This window comes from Leptonychotes weddellii, chromosome 7 (genome assembly GCF_054177405.1).
Source record: "Leptonychotes weddellii isolate Sample4059 chromosome 7, ASM5417740v2, whole genome shotgun sequence".
In the NCBI taxonomy this organism is placed as follows: Eukaryota; Metazoa; Chordata; class Mammalia; order Carnivora; family Phocidae; genus Leptonychotes; species Leptonychotes weddellii.
Genome location: NC_138375.1, coordinates 16,226,517 through 16,243,985, shown reverse-complemented (window position 1 = coordinate 16,243,985; position 17,469 = coordinate 16,226,517). Strand labels below are relative to the sequence as shown.

Sequence of the window (17,469 nt, the reverse complement as noted above, 5' to 3'; positions counted from 1 at the left end):
CAGGGAAATGCAAATCAAAACCACAATGAAGTATCATATAACACCTGTTAGAATGGCTATTATCAAAAAGACAAAAAACAGCAAGTGTTGGAGAGGATATGAAGAAAAGGGAACCCTTGTGCTGTGTTGGTGGATGTAAATTGGTGCAGCCACTAGGGAAAATAGTATGAGTGTTTCTCAAAAAACTAAAAATAGAACTACCATATGATCTAGATATTCCGCATCTAGGTATTTATCTGAAGAAAATAAAAACACTACTTAAAATATATGCACCCATATGTTCCTTGCAGCATTAGTTATAATAGCCAAGATATGAAAACACCCCTAAGTGTCCATTGATGCATGAATGGATAATATATATATATATATATATATAATACTCAGCCATAAAGGAAGTCTTGCATTTGCAACAAGGGTATTATGCTAAGTGAAATAAGTCAGAGAAAGACAAATGCCATGTTATTTCACTTATATGTGGAATCTGAAAACAAACAAACAAAATAATACAAAACTAAACTCATAGATACAGAAAACAGATTGGTGATTACTAGAGGGGAAGAATGTCAAAGGGTGGACAAACAGGTGAAGTGGGTCAAGAGGTATGAACTTCCAACTATAAAATAAATAAGTCATGGGGATATAATGTACAGCATTGTGACTATAGGCAGTAATACTGCACTGCACGTTTAAAAGTGGCTCAGGGAGTATATCTTTTTTTTTTTTTTAAGATTTTATTTATTTATCTGACAGAAAGAGACACAGCGAGAGAGAGAACACAAGCAGGTGGAGTGGGAGAGGGAGAAGCAGGCTTCCCTCTGAGCAGGGAGCCCGATGCGGGGCTCGATCCCAGGACCCTGGGATCATGACCTGCCTGAGCTGAAGGCAGACGCGTAACGACTGAGCCACCCAGGCGCCCGTGGGAGTATATCTTAAAAGTTCTCATCACAAGAAAAAAATGTAACTATATGGTGACAGATGATAACTAGACTTATTTGGGTTATCATTTTGCAGTATATACAAGTATCAGATTACTATGTTGAATGTCTGAAACTAATATAATGTCATCTGCCAATATTACTTCAAGATGATAGATGATAGATAGATAGAAAGAATCTGGAATTTATATTTAGCATATCTTGTTTCTTGGCTAACATTTCAGTTCCTGGATTTTTTTTCCAAGTACAACATATATCTTTAAAGATTAAAATACAATTTCTTAGTTTTAGAATAAAGAGATTTTGGGAAAGCTGAATGAAAAAGTTTAAGGGAAAGATCTGTAGTGACTTCCCATTTTACAATATTTATGGTTTTCTTTATGTAACAAAATGGACTTAACATCGTCTGCATTTTAGTTTGAGTCATAGTAAATTAATATCAGATAGAAAATATATTTTTTGTTGTTTAATACAATATCTTTATGCATTCCCTCTACTGAAAATATATTTATGTTAACATAGTTTTTAAATTTCTATTCATCTTGTTAAATGCTTTCATACTAGTCTCTTATACTTTTCACCTGAAGATATGTTATAGGTCTGCAAAGGTTGTACTAAATAATGTTCTATTAATGGGTGAGTTATTTTTCCTTTATCAGATGGTAAAATTAAAATGTATGCTGTTTCATTTGTATTATAAAACTTAAAACATTTCCCTAAAGAGAATTTAAATAATATAAAATAGCAAAGTATGAAAGTTAAAAGTTATGCTAGATCATATGGCCCAAGTGAAAATGCTGTGGACATTTCAGGGGCTTTGGACAGTTTGACTTTTAAATTCAGGTAGTAGGGCTTCCTGCTATGTTCAGGATATTCTCCGGCTTCACCCCTCACCAATAGGGGATGAGTCAAACTGTTCAAAATAAAGTGGCTTCTAGGTAACTAAACACTCTTTAACCAACCAATCAAAGATTGCTTCCGGGGCCTGCTTGATGGTAGAGATTGGACTCCATCTGTCCAACCTGGACTTCCAAGCTATTGTAAAATTTTATTTGTCAAGATAGGAGAATGGAACATGTTAAATAATTGATTAACTTTCACTGTTTGGACATATGGCATGTGACTCTTCATTTGTATTCTTGCCTGAGTCCTGCAGATATCAGAGTTGATCCTGCTTTGGAGGTATCTTTCTGTGTTAGTAAATACACAAAACATACAAATGGAAAATAGTTTCTCTGTGATGATATATACCTGCATACTGATCTATGCATTATATAAAACCTTTAATACCCTGATGTTTTACACATAATCTTAGATTTATTATACTATGCAAGTTTTCTGTCAATTCCTGTTTATGTATCTACTTACAAGGCCACAATGGAAGTAATCATTGTTCATCAACATAACTCTACCAAATTAACTCCCTTTCCTATATTATCCTCCTTTACTATCAGTTGGCTATAATGTTTGCAGTCACCTGTCGCATTTCCCATGGTTAGTTTTCTAGCACTACCTATATTTATTTGATCACTCTGTTGTACGTCTTCTTCAAAACTTAGTTGGATTTATCTCTTTACCACGCCACCCTGCTGAGAATCATTCACTGCAGTCTAATTTCTGCTGTGTTTCTTGGTTGATTCTCCTGACGCAATCTCCTCTTCCTCCAGCAGTGCATCTGTCCAGGTATCTGCCAAAACTCTTTGAAAATAGAGTTCTCATCTTTTCCTTTGGGGCCTCGCTGTAGTCAGAGTTCTTTCCTTTCTCACCAAACTGCTGCCACTCCATCCTCTGACTAGTCCATCAGTGTTATTACCTCTTTCCCGTTCTTCAGGAAACATCCATGAAAGAAAATAAACAACCCTCTTCAACACCATGCTATACCTTGTGACTTCTTATTATCAAGTCTTTAATTAAACAGCCCAAGCATATTCCAATATTGTGTATTATGTAAGAAGAGGAGCTCTGAATTATAATTCTGTTGCTTCATCATTTAGTCGCTGGATCACTTTGAGCCAATTACTCAAATTCACTATGTCTCAAGGCATGATTTTTCTTTTTGTTCAAATCTGTGGATTTTTATCATTTCTTGAATGCCAATCAGTGACTTTTTGAATTAGTGAAATACAATTATTATTGTCAAAGATTTTATTTATTTATTTGAGAGAGAAAGCACAAGTGAGGGGAGGTGCAGAGGAAGAGGGAGAAGCAGGCTCCCTGCTGAGCAGGGAGCCAACTTGGGGCTCATGGGGCCTGATCAGGGATCATGACCTGAGCCAAAGGCAGATGTTTAACCAACTGAGCCACCCAGGCATCCCAGATAGTCCAATATCATTGAGAAGAATATAGACAGAGACTGACACTGAGAAAAAGAAACCTGAGTTCTAATTTATAATATATTCACACCAACTTACACTATATTAGCCTTAATAAGCATGACCTTAGAAGTTGACAAAAATAAAATCCATGTGTGTATACTAATTTAGGAAGGTCTGTAACATATATAATCACATTAGTTAGGACATTAATTCCTTTTTAAAGTTAAGGACACTTTTTGCACATTCAAATATTTTCAAAATTTTTTACAATTAATATAAGGCAGATCTAGTTTTATATCCTATCTTCTCTCCCCAATTTTAATAACATTACTTCTATATATTCATTCATAAAGGTTTTTATCCTTGTGCTTTCTATATACTTACCAAAATGAAAAGTATTTAACTTAGATGAGCACTATGTGCACTTTTATTCATTCAATAATATGTGTTAAATACTTACCATGAAAGGTTTAAAGTATTAGGATACAGCAGTGAAAAAAAGTCAAAATGCTTCTTATAATTTAACTTATATTTTAGTAGGCTGTAGGCAAACAATATGTTAATAGATGCTAAGTGCTATGAAGAATATAAGCCAGGCTTTGTACATAAAAAATGATGCATCAGGATGTGGATCTATTTATATAGAATCTGGGAAGCCTCCTTGAATAAATTGATATATGAGCAAAGATGTAATTTAAGTGAGGAAATGAGTCATATCCAAAATTAAGGGACAACATTTGGAAGAGGGACTATCCAGTACAAAGGCACAGATGTAGGAATATCTGTGCAGTGTTCAAAACTCATCAGTCATTGTGGCTGGAACACAGTAAGAAAGGCCAGAAAGATGCAAAAGTTGTCGAGGATAGAGAATTCCAAGGACAGATTGGATAAGACCTCAAAGGTCCTGATAACGACCTTGGATTTGGATTACAAAGATCCTTGTAAAATAGAAAGTCATTGGAGGGCATTGAACAAATATGACTTACATTTGAAAACTATTGCTCTAGTTTCTGAGTGACGAATACAGTATAAGAAAACAAGTGTGAAAACAAGAATTGGTAGGAGGCTAGCATAATAATCCAAATAGAAGTTGAAGATATTATGTGCCTGGATCATGTTGCTGGATATGGTAAAATTTTGAATCTATTTTGAAGACTAAGCCACAAGGGCATGATAGAATGGATGTAGTAATGCAATAAATAAAGTATCAAAGATAACTCCACAATTTAATGTGATTCATGATATGGGAAACACTGAGGGCAGAGGTATTGGTGTAGGGGAGGAAATAAAAAATTATATTTGGGAAATGTTGAGATGTCAATTCATACAAGTAATCCAACCAGGCATATCTGGTAGTCAGTTGGATATGCATGTCTGAATTTAGGGAAAATATTCAGGTTACAAACTAAAAGATGAAAATTGCAAGAATATAGATCGTATTGAAGGCCACAGTATAGGATAAAATCACCTGGGGATAAATACAAAGAAGAAAAAGGGCCCAAAGACTAAGTCCTGGGGCATTTTACATTCAGAACTAGTAAAAAGTGAGATTTGAGAAAGATTCTGTCCTTGACCAAACTTTAGTCAGGCCCCCACAGTGTCCTTGGTTTTTCCACCCTAGTCTTGACAAGAATCCTGCCAAGTCAATTTAATGGGAATGCTTCCATCTTTGATATCTGATCAAGGTCTTCATCCCCCAACTATGATGTATAAGTCCTTGACCTGCCTTCATTAAGAATTGTGTTAAGTCAGTTTTGCAAGAATCTCTCTAACTTGAAGTCTCCTTTTAGTAATTTCTATCCACTGAACCCTCTCATTCTGCCCTTTGTCTACAAATCCCCAGCTGCCTTGGCTGTATTCAGAGTTGAGCACCATCTCCTTCCCGTAGTGTATTTACCTCTATTGCAATAGTTGTGAATCAAATCTTCCTTACCATTTTAACAAGTTCAGAATATTTTTTTAACAGACCCAGCAAAACAACCTAAAATGAAACAATCTACAAAATTGGACAAAACTCAGAGAGAGTGAGGCTCAGGAGAGTGATGTTCTGGAAATTAAATAAAGAAAACACTTCAGAAAATAAGGTGTGATTGATTTGTGTTATGTGGTGCTATTAGAATAAGGGAATGACTGAGACCTACTGGGGTATGAAGTTATTGGTGACCTTAAACAGACCCTGACCTTCAGGAATGGGGATAAAATATTTGGAATTTCCAGGGAAAATGATAAAAGATGAACTGAAGGCAGAATTTAGGAGTTTTATCTAATATTGGAAGAGATACAGTCTTGTATGTGGAGTGGAATGTTGGATTAAAGAAGTATTTAGCTTGGGGCACCTTAACTTAACCACTCAGTCGGTTAAGCATCCAACTCTTGATTTCAGGCTCTGTACTGGGCATGGAGTCTGCTTATGATTCTCTCTCTCCTTCTCCCTCTGCCCTCCCACCACCCAACTTGTGCTCTCTGTCTAAGAAAAATAATAATAATAATAGAAAGTTTTTATAAAAAGGAAGTATTTGGCTTGTTTTGAGATAGAACATAGTATTACAGAATACTTTCTTGTCTCTGGTAGTGATTCTGTAGGAACTAAATAAAATAATGGTGATGGAAATATGGCAGACTGTTACAAGAGTAGAAAGTTTGAGTAGGAGAGAGGTTATAGGATCCCATGCATAAGGAACAGGTAGGCTTTGGACTTAGAGAAGAGCATGACAGTTTCTTCCATTTTGCTAGAAAGCAAGGCAGAGAAATACACACACACACATATATATGTACAAGCAGGGAGTGTTAGATGGGGTGTTGGGAGAATGTATAACTTATTCAAAGTGCTTCCTATTTTCTAGAAAATAAAGAGAGAAGTTATCAGCTAAGAAGGAGACAAGTACATTAGAAGTTTGACAAGAGAAAAGGTGTTGATTTCTCTCCTTTGTGAGAAGAAGCAGGGATTGATTAGAGAAATCTAGTTGGATCCCAGATAGCACTAATGGTCCACTTCAGGGAGATGCTTATGAATTGAAAGGAAGAACAGTTACTGTGATTCTGTCTTTTTCAATAACCAAATTTAGTTTTCCAGGTGCAGATGCAGAGTGGCAGGGGTGTTGGATAAAGTGAGAATTTGGAGTTTTGTCAATAAAGTGTGATGGAGGGACAAAGGAACAAGGAAACTGAGGACTCAGAAATACCTTGTACTTAACAGCTGAAATGTAGATATTCTAACTTCATATCTCCCAAATAATCTGAGAACCAGTATCCTTCTTAAAAATGGAAAAGAATAGTTATATCAATTATTCATAAAATGGAAAAATGAAAAGTGAAAGAGTAAAAATTTTGAAGTATCAGTAATAGAAGTGCAACCAAATTAGGAAACCAGTAGTCTCCTATGACCTTCATAGTTCATGATTCTTTTAAGCCAATTACATAAGATAAAAACTTCAGAATCTTATACCCAGATCTTTAAGGTGTTTGCTTATAAAATAAGGATCCGGGGCACCTGGGTGGCTCAGTCATTAAGCATCTGCCTTCAGCTCAGGTCATGATCCCAGAGTCCTGGGATCGAGCCCCGCATCGGGCTCCCTGCTCCGCGGGAAGCCTGCTTCTCCCTCTCCCACTCCCCCTGCTTGTGTTCCCTCTCTCGCTGTCTCTCTCTCTGTCAAATAAATAAAATCTTTAAAAAAAAAAAAATAAGGATCCTTTTGCAACTTGAGATTCATATGCCATACTATGTCAAAGCTGGATGCTTAGAAGCAGCACATTGTGCTCTCGGGGGCTCATTAATTATTCATCATGACAAAAGCTCCTATGCCTGAAGTCTCTACCTTGTCTTTGATCTTTTCACCTCTGCCAAGGCTAACCCACCAGTTTTCATTCTCTTGTCTTAAGGGTTCCTGCGTCTTCCAATAAGTAAATACATACATCTATACATATATACATACATACATACAAGAGACATGTGAACTCACTCGTTTATGTCAAGTGGGAAAGAATTGCCACCCAGCTTTGAGGAATTACCCCAACTCTAAAGTTTTGGCAGAAACAAATTGGAAATTTCTCTGAGATTATGAGAACTTTTTGTATTTCCTATCCACAAAAGTGTCTAGACATGTTCACCTTGATCACAAAGTCAGCCTCTCCACAGATGTGATTTTCTCATAATGGTAGAGGGAGGAAAGTTTAGAAATAAATGAGTGGTGAATATATATCAATTAATAATTAATAAAATTAAATATAGATGAATGATACTGGAAAATAATTATTTGTCACTGAACTGTTATGAGTTGAATTGTGTCCCTTCCTCCACATTTGTTTGTGAAGTCCTGACCCCCAGTACCTCAGAATGTGACCTGATTTAGAAATAGGGCTTTAAGAGAAGTAATTGCCTTTATAAAAGGTCATTGGGGGGGCACCTGGGTGGCTCAGTCGTTAAGTGTCTGCCTTCGGCTCAGGTCACGATCCCAGGGTCCTGGGATCGAGCCCAGCATCGGGCTCTCTGCTCGGCGGGAAGCCTGCTTCTCCCTCTCCCACTCCCCCTGCTTGTGTTCCCTCTCTAGCTGTCTCTCTCTCTCTCTGTCAAATAAATAAAATAAAATCTTTAAAAAAAAAAAAAAAAAAAGGTCATTGGGGTGGGCCCCAATCCAACAGGGCTTGTGTACTTACAAGAGAAGGAAATCTGGATACAGACATGCATAAAAGGAGGATTTAAAGTGGGTTAGGGAGAAGACAACTATCTATCAAGGAGAGAGGCCTGGAACACTATTCCTTCACAGCCCTCTGAGGTTCTGAGAAAGAACAAACCTTGCTGACACCTTGATTTTGGACTTCCAGTCTCCAGAATTGTGAGACAATACATTTCTGTTGTGTAAGCCTTCCAGGTTATAGTCCTTTGTTATGGCAACCCTAGCATATTCACATAGGACCCATTTAATTTTCAGTTGAAAACTGTTTGTGTTCTTCTCCATGGTGTGTATAATTCGAAGTATTTTGTAGAATCACATGCCTTTTATTTATTTATTTATTTATTTATTTATTTTTTATATTTATTTATTTATTTTTTTTAAAGATTTATTTATTTATTTGAGAGAGAGAGAGCACATGAGAGGGGGGAGGGTCAGAGGGAGAAGCAGACTCCCTGCCGAGCAGGGAGCCCGATGCGGGACTCGATCCAGGGACTCCAGGATCATGACCTGAGCCGAAGGCAGTTGCTTAACCAACTGAGCCACCCAGGCGCCCGAATCACATGCCTTTTCGAGTAGTGAGTTTACGTGCTTGTTTGGGATGATGACAGTTGTCCTACCTGCTCACCCTCAAAAACTTTGATTCCATTGGTTTGAATTGGGGTCCAAGGACGAGTACATTTATAAAGTACTTCAGGTAACTGTAATCCTCAGGCAAGTTAGGGAAATTGTAATTTACTAAAAGTTGTATCAATAAAGTAAACAGTTATAAAAATTTCAGGTGTGTGAAAGAAAGAAGAACTGGTATATTACATGATAAATTTCTAATTATTTCCAATATGTTAAACATTGTAAACATTTTACTACTTTGGAGAATATGTAAGAGCATGTATATCTGTATCCATACCTAAAATTCTATCATATATATATGAGGCCATATATCTATATCTGTATTTATTTATTTAAGATATATATTGGACACGGGGCGCCTGGGTGGCTCAGTCGGTTAAGCAGCTGCCTTCGGCTCAGGTCATGATCCCAGGGTCCTGGGATCAAGTCCCACATCAGGCTCCCTGCTCAGTGGAGAGTCTGCTTCTCCCTCTCCGTCTGCCTGCCTCTCTGCTTACTTGTGCTCTCTATCTGTCAAATAAATAAATAAAATCTAAAAAATAAAACGGGGACAAGTTTAAAAAAAAAGATATATATTGGACACGATGTTTCATTATAAATTTTACATTAAAGGAGGAATTGTGATAAAAAGGTTTTATTGTTTCAAAACTATATATACAATGCTAAAGACATCATTGGTATCCTCAATGAAAGTATTAAAAATTGGAATACAAATGCCCTTATAAACATCTTATTAAAAGTGAAATAAGTTTTATTTTCATAAAGGAGGTGGGTAAGTCATTAATGATAACAATTGAGATTTCTTACTGTGCTTTCCATATACTGAATATTATATTTGGAGAATGAATTACATGCAAATTGAAGCACAAAAATATTTCATATATTTAACTCTGTTAGGTGGTTTATCAAGAATATATTTGGAAGCCCCACTATTAAACATACAATTTTGAATGATGTACATGAACATGTGATTAATAACCATACGTCACAAGTCATTAAAGTGAGAAATTTAAAGATTAGTTGGAGATTTATTACTATATTGAGTACTCTCTTTATGAAAGCATAGTTATATAGTTACAAAATCACAAAGGTCCAATATGCCAAAGAGGCCAAAGGGGATAGCCAAAGTAATCATTTACTTTAGCTCTTTGAATAGGCATGTATTTCCCAGCAATTCAAAAGAACCAAAGGCTGGGGTGCCTGGGTGGCTCAGTAGGTTGAGCATCCTCCAACTCTCTTGGTTTCAGCTCAGGTCCTGATCTCAGGGTCTTGAGATCAAGCCCCATGTCAGGCTCCACACTCAACATGGAGTGTGCTTGAGATTCTTTCCTCCTCTTTCTCCCTCCCCTTCTGCTCCTCCCCCTACACTCATGCTTCTCTCTCTCTCCCAAATAAATAAATAAATAAATAAAATCTTCAGAAGAACCAAAGGCTTTTTCTCTGTGAGATTCTTTGGGTACAGAAGAGTAGAATTTTTACTGTTGAGGTATTGAGGTGTTGAGTCTTAATTCCCAAATGAAGCAAAGCCATTGCAACTTGAAGTATCCTGAAGACTAATGCTAAAATTCGGAAATTCTAATGTATATTTTGGAGGTCTAGAACAACTGACTAAGAAATATGAATTTTTCCCCAAAGCATTACAAACCTTACTAAACAAAAACAAAACAAAATAAAATTCCTGAGGTTGTTCAGGGGAAAATAGTCATAATCCCATTAATAATTTGTAAAGATTAACTTGGCTGTCTTTTACATGTCCTTTGGACAGCAGGGGCAGGGGAGAACTAGTTACAAATATGAGTTATATATTTAATCAGTAGACATTATTGTGACATTATATTATATGCTTTGAGACATTATATCCATGGTTTCATTTCATTCAAACAATATTTACTGAGCAACTACTCTGCACCAACATTGTCCTAAGCAGTGACGATATGGTATAAAAAAAAAAGGAGACCAAACCCCTGCCCTCACTGAACTCACATTTCTAATGCAGAAGAAAGAAAATTAATTCCTTAACAAAAAATTAAAATCGATGTCAGGTAGAGGTGATTCAAAACAAATATAAAGCAGTGTGAGAGAGGAAGTAGGATGAGAATTCTTAGGTGGTTTCATCACGGTATCTGATCAGAAGTAATATCTGAGAAAGGAGAAGTGAATGAGCCATGGGGACCATGTCACAGGGTGATTGTTTTCAGACCAGGGACTTCAACAACACAGGCCCTCCCTGAACATGCTAGGCAGCTGGTACAGGAGTATAAATGGAGCTCTACATACTATCTCTCGCAATATTTACAATTTTAACATTTAAATACAAGCTGGCCTGTCAAGGCCTTCCCCCCACCCCAATCCATTTTCACCTCAAACCAGTTTGAGCCAGAGGGGTCACATGGATCTGCAGCAACTGGGAATTGAAGGGTCTTGAACCTGGGACAGGATATCCCATCAAGCTCCTCAGGGGGCTTCTGCATGTCTCGTTTTTCCCACTCAAGTTTTCCAAGCCATTAAATGTGTCTCTAATATGAGACAACATTAGTAGAGGTGAGGAAGTAAGAGTGGCTCTACATCCACTTTGGGGATTTGGGGAAGCTGAATTGAAACCAAAGCCTCCTCTCTTTTTCTGGCTTACCAGTTCAGAGACCATGATTTTCTCCTTGCTGCCCTCCCTCCTACACACACACACACACACACACACAGAGGCACGCCTGAACAAAGGTACAGAGTCTCACATATTCTCCCACATTTACATTCATGCTCAGCCATACACCCTCACACATACACAAATCCACGCATAATCATACTCTCATTTGCTCCCAAACTCACCTACACACAATCATAAAACTCTCACACTCACAATCTCAGTCACATTCACTCATATCCTTGTACATCCACATCCACACACACACACACACAGCGTCTATCACTCACCTTCTCTCCCACACCCATACACGTTGCCACAAGCTCCGTCATACATTGTCAAACAGGCTCATACACTTACACAAACACACACACAGTCACACATACCACTTTTTTGCTATCTCAGACTTACATCCTTTGCTCTGCTCATCTCAGTTCAGGTTTGGGGTGACCATCTTCCCATGATCCCCATGTGCTCATTGCCTTACTGAATTTTTAAGAACTAAAAAACAAAAACAAAAAAACCCTCACATATTCAAAAAGGAAAAAAAAAAGGAAACACTGTGTTTCAGTTGTTTGTGATCGGGGTTTTCTAAAGCATAGGGCTTGGGGAGAGGGGTTATCGACCTCTGGCCAAGGTATGCAGATGGAAAAGCTTCCAGGTCCTAAAGCAAGAGAGCTTCCTCGGCACTGCCTGTGGAGGTGGCAGCCATCTGTTACTGGGCATCATGGCTGCCCTCAGACCTCTGGTGAAGCCCAAGATCGTTAAAAAGAGGACCAAGAAGTTCATCCGGCACCAGTCAGACCACTATGTCAAAATTAAGCGCAACTGGCGGAAACCTAGAGGCATTGACAATAGGGTGCGCAGAAGATTCAAGGGCCAGGTCTTGATGCCCAACATTGGTTATGGGAGCAACAAGAAAACAAAGCGCATGTTGCCAAGTGGCTTCCGGAAGTTCCTAGTACACAACTTCAAGGAGCTTGAAGTGCTGCTCATGTGCAACAAATCTTACTGTGCAGAGATTGCTCACAATGTCTCCTACAAGAACCACAAAGCTATTGTGGAAAGAGCAGCCCAGCTGGCAATCAGAGTCACCAATCCCAATGCCAGGCTGTGCAGCGAAGAAAATGAATAGACAACTTGTTGTGCACGTCATATTTGTGTTAATAAAACCATAAAACTACAAAAAATAAATGAATAAAAAAATAAAGCAAGAGAAAGCTTTGGCTGATTGGAGAAAAAATAAGATGGCCAGTTGAAAAGAGTTAATTTAGTCAAAATAAGAATTAAAACTGATCTAAATTGTGGCAAGAAGGCAAATTGTGTGAAGTCCTGTGAGCTACAATAAGGAATCTGAATTTTATGATGATGGCAGTTAGATGTTGCTGGTGGGTTTTAGTAAGAGAATGAATTAATCTAGTCTGCATCATGAAAAGCATAAATTCGTGTCCATATGTGGATGCAGAGAGAGTTAATGGACTATTACAGTTTAGGCATAAGTAATTGTGTTTTGGGATTATGTTGATAGTAAAGGTTCATGGTCAGCAATGGATGCATTTGTAGTATATATACTATGAATATATATACTTGTAGGATATATATATATATATGTGATGAAATGGATGTAGGAAATTCAGGGAAATCAGGAATGAAGAATGACTTATAGACTTTTCACATGATGCACCAAGTACATGATCATGCCATTTACTGAGATGTGATAATGGTATTGGAAATAATTATGGGAGAAATAAGTCTGGAGTTCTGCTGTGACATGATTATTTGGAATATCTGTGAGACATCTAAATTGGAAACATAAAATAACTATTTGGATATTTGATCCAGGGTTTAGGTCAAGGCTGGAAATATAATTGGAAGACAAACATAGAGAACTGTGTCTTGTAAAAAGAAAGAGTCTTGTCACAGAGCAGAAATAGAATAAATTTCACTAACATGAAGGGAAAGAAGTTTAAATTAATGGCAACTGCTATAAAAAGTTAAGGAGGATAAAAGCCTTCCAAAATGAGATGAAAAATACATTTAAATACTTAGGAAAATATTTGAATTTTAATGTAATAGAATTTTGTTGCATAATCATTGCCATGGACTGAATGTTTGCATCCTCCCAAAAATTCCTATGTGGAATCCATAACTCCTGATATAATGGTATTGCAGGTAGAACCTCTGGGACATGTTAGGTTTAAATCAGATTATGAGGTTGGTTCCTTCAGGATGAGATTAGTGCCTTTATAACAAGAGGAAGAGAATGAGGGCTCCCTCATTCCAAGGAAAGGCCATCTGAGGGCACAGCAAGAAGGTAGCTATCTCCAAGCTAGAAAGAGGGCCTTCACCAGGAGCCCAGCCTTTCAGTTGGACTTTAGCATCCAGAACTGTGAGAAATAAATGTCTCTTGTTTCAGCCACTCAGTCTATGTCATTTTGTAATAGCAGCCCCAGTTGACTAAGACACACATGGAAGAAAGTTAAAGATTAAAATAGGAACATTTAGGGGGAATTAGTGAGTGTATTTTTTTTTTTTCCTAAAGGGTATGTATTCTGAATTGGTTTTAAAAAAATTATCTGCCTTGGGGCACCTGGGTGGCTCAGTAGGTTAAGCATCTGACTCTTGGTTTTGGCTCAGGTCATGATCTCATGCTCAGTGCGGAGTCTTAAGATTCTTTCCCTTTCCCCCTCTCTCTCCCTCCCCCTCTGCTCTCTCTCTAAAATAAATAGAACCTTTAAAAAAATTATCTGCCATTTTTATTATTACCATAAAATTATACCTACTTTGAAATTATTAAAATTAAACAGTAGAAGGAGTAACATTAAATGTATCTAGTAAGTTAATATATTAACATATTAATAAATAATCCAATTAGATGATTTACAATTCAATAGCTTTGCTTTTAAGAACTTTATGCAAATATTCTCAAAACTTCATTTGTAGTTTAGATGGGGGTAAGGTAGCTTTCCTGTATTTCTCATCCAACTTTATATATACATAGATAGAATATGTATATATGTTGTACATATATATATAGGCATAGTGCATATATGTACATATATATATGTATGTATGTTTTTACTTTGATTTAACCACTCTTTCACCCATTTATTCAACAAATATTTTTGAATAATTACACACCAGGCACTTTGCTGGTACTAGATATTATTATGTATTTTCTGTAAACATTATTATTTAGAATCCAGCCAATACTCTACTGGGTATTTATATATATATTGCTTATATAACTTAACCTCATATTGTAAAACATTTTTGTATCTATAGTACTACTATGAATACATTTGTATTTTTGGAACATTTTACATTTAGTATCATTTTCATTGAATAGTTGCTCAGAAAGGAATTAAGAAATTGATCATGAGTATTTCGGGCTCTGTGTGAACATTGTCAAAATCCTATTCAGAAGCATTGTGCCATTTACATACACATATAAGTAATTATGGAGGGATCTGTTACAGTTGCATGTTGCCGACATTGTTTAATATATTTTGCTAATTAGATTTGTGAAACAGATACTCTTCATTGTTTTGTCTCATGTTTCTCTACTTTTAGTTTAAACAATTTTCTTGATTTATTCCTAACTGTACTTATCTTTTGGTAAATTCTATGTTTGTGGTCTGCTTGGTTCATTTACTAGAATCATAGCTGTTTTCTTCTTATTTTGTTTCTTCACTTAATCATGTATCATTCTCTTGGCATTTCTACTGAAACAAATTTCCCACCATAGATTCTGGTCATGAGTTTCAGTCTTTTCAATCTTTCTTACTAATTCCCCAATTAATTACATTAACAGTAATTATACAGAGTGAGTTTGTTCTTTTCTGCTTTGGTGGACACTCACCTCATAGTAATTTTTTTCATTTTTTTCTTGTACTTCATAGTTTGAAGAATGTGCTGTGTCTTCTCTAGTGGTTTTGCAGGTGCCCTGTGTTTATAAACGTTCCGATGGACAGATTTTGTTTTTAATTCTTCTAGAATCCAATGGATGATCCCGGTTCTAGTTCAATTTTTTATGTTAATGTCTCCTGAGACTCCGTTTTTCACAGGGGCACGTAGCACCTGATTTTTTCTTCAGTGACTATTTTCCCACCTTTGGCTCAGGGATTATTTTTCTAGCTGCAGTTTAAAACACTGAAAGTCTCTGTCTTCTTAACTCAGGCTTGTGCAGAAAGCCCACTTTCAACAACCTTCCGAATGATGGGCATAGCCTTATATCCCAGAGTTCTGCAAGCATTCAACATTGGCTCTTATGGTGTGTACCTGTTTCTGATTTTAACTCCTCTCCTTTCCCCTCTCATGTCTCTGGCTTTGATTCCCTCTCTGTTTCTGATGACTGGTTTGTGATTTTTGTATTTCACTCAAATACATGTTTTTAATGTTTTTTGTTTTATATGTCAGACTTTTTCATGAAGGACTTTCCTATAATATCCTTAACAGATATTTTGTTGTTGTTGTTGTTCCAGAATGCTTAGTTGTTGGGGTTATTTTTGTCATTTCTGTTAGAGTCATAAGCTATCATTTTTTAAGTGTTTGATAAATATTCTTTATGATACATTTCAGTTTTTCAATGACACTTTGGTCTGTCTGGAATGAATAGATGTGTATGTAGTATGAGGTCATTTTTACAATGAGATAAGGTTTTGAGTTGATTTTTCCCAACTATTAAAAAATTTTAGTAGTATTTATTGAATACGCTTTCCTCACTCTTTCTTGTACTATTGATATTTTTATATAATGTTTCATAAATTTGTGTAAAAATAGAAAAATATAATGGTAAAAACTAAAAAAGCCATCAAGATAATCTCCTAGTTAACTGCAGTTGAAATAAGTGCATAAATAATAAGCTATAAATAGAGGCAAAATAAATAAAGCAAAATATGAAATTTCCTATCATCCTCCACTTCATACATTCCCAAAGGTTTATATGTGTCATTTAGATAGAACTAAAAAAAATATTTTCACAAAGGCAATCATAATACATACATAATACACACACTGTTCTGCCTTACTGTGTTCACTAGTATGTCTCAGAATATATACATATATGTATATATATGTATATTTTAGCCCTTAGATACATAAATATAGATATAGATACAGATATTTTAGCCCTTAGATATATAGATAGATAGATATAGACATATAGAGATGTAGTTATAGATAGATGATAGATAGATAGATAGATAGATAGATAGATAGATAGATAGATTTTAGCCCTTAGAGATCATTCTTTCATTGTTTTGTTTTTTAACCTATGGATGACCCATATTTTAACTGGTTGTCCTCACTTAAACACACTTTTCTTTTTCTAGCAATAGCAAAATCATTATCCTGTACTCACTTCTTATGATCATTGGATCAAAATAAAGTATATTGAAGTATTGCTAGATATTGTCAACTGCTTTCTAAAATTAAATCAATCAATTTAAATTATCAACAAAAGATTATGGACATCCTCATTTCTTATACCCTCAGTATTACTGGATATTATGAAATTTCTTAAATATGTCTCCTATAAGTGAAAAGTTAAAATGCCATCTTTGTTTTAATTTACATTTCTTAAAATGAGTAATTTTTGAGTTAAATTTAGTTTTTTATTTTTATTTTTAATTTTTTTATTAACATATAATGCATTATTTGTTTCAGGGGTACATGTCTGTGATTCATCAGTCTTACACAATTCACAGTGCTCAACATAGTACATACCCTACCCAATGTCCATCATCCAGCTACCCCATCCCTCCCCACCCCTCCCCTCCAGCAACCCTCAGTTTGTTTCCTGAGATTAAGAGTCTCTTATGGTTTGTCTCCCTCTCTCGTCTCGTCTTGTTTCATTTTTCCCTCCCTTCCCCTATGGTCCTCTGTCTTGTTTCTCAAATATCTCATATGAATGAGATCATATGATACTTGTCTTTCTTTCATTGACTTATTTCGCTTGGCATAATACCCTCCAGTTCCATCCACGACTTTGCAAGTGGCAAGATCTCATTTTTGGTGGCTGCATAATATTCCATTGTATATATATACCACATCTTCTTTATCCATTCATCTGTGATGGACATCTAGGCTCTTCCCATAGTTTGGCTATTGTGGACATTGCTGCTATAAATATTGGGGTGCATGTGCCCCTTCAGATCACTGCATTTGTATCTTCGGGGTAAATACCCAGTAGTGCAATTGCTGGGTCATACGGTAGCACTATTTTCAACTTTTTGAGGAACCTCCATACTGTTTTCCAGAGTGGCTGCACCACCTTGCAT

The 17,469-nt window shown here is 36.2% G+C and overlaps 1 protein-coding gene and 1 pseudogene across 1 annotated transcript in view; both read left to right on the top strand.

Moving 5' to 3' along the window:
• The window catches only part of CDH12 (cadherin 12), an 875,493-nt gene that overhangs the window by 355,751 nt on the left and 502,273 nt on the right, over positions 1–17,469 (top strand). The window lies entirely within an intron of this gene.
• Positions 11,848–12,390, top strand: LOC102731601 (large ribosomal subunit protein eL32 pseudogene; annotated as a pseudogene).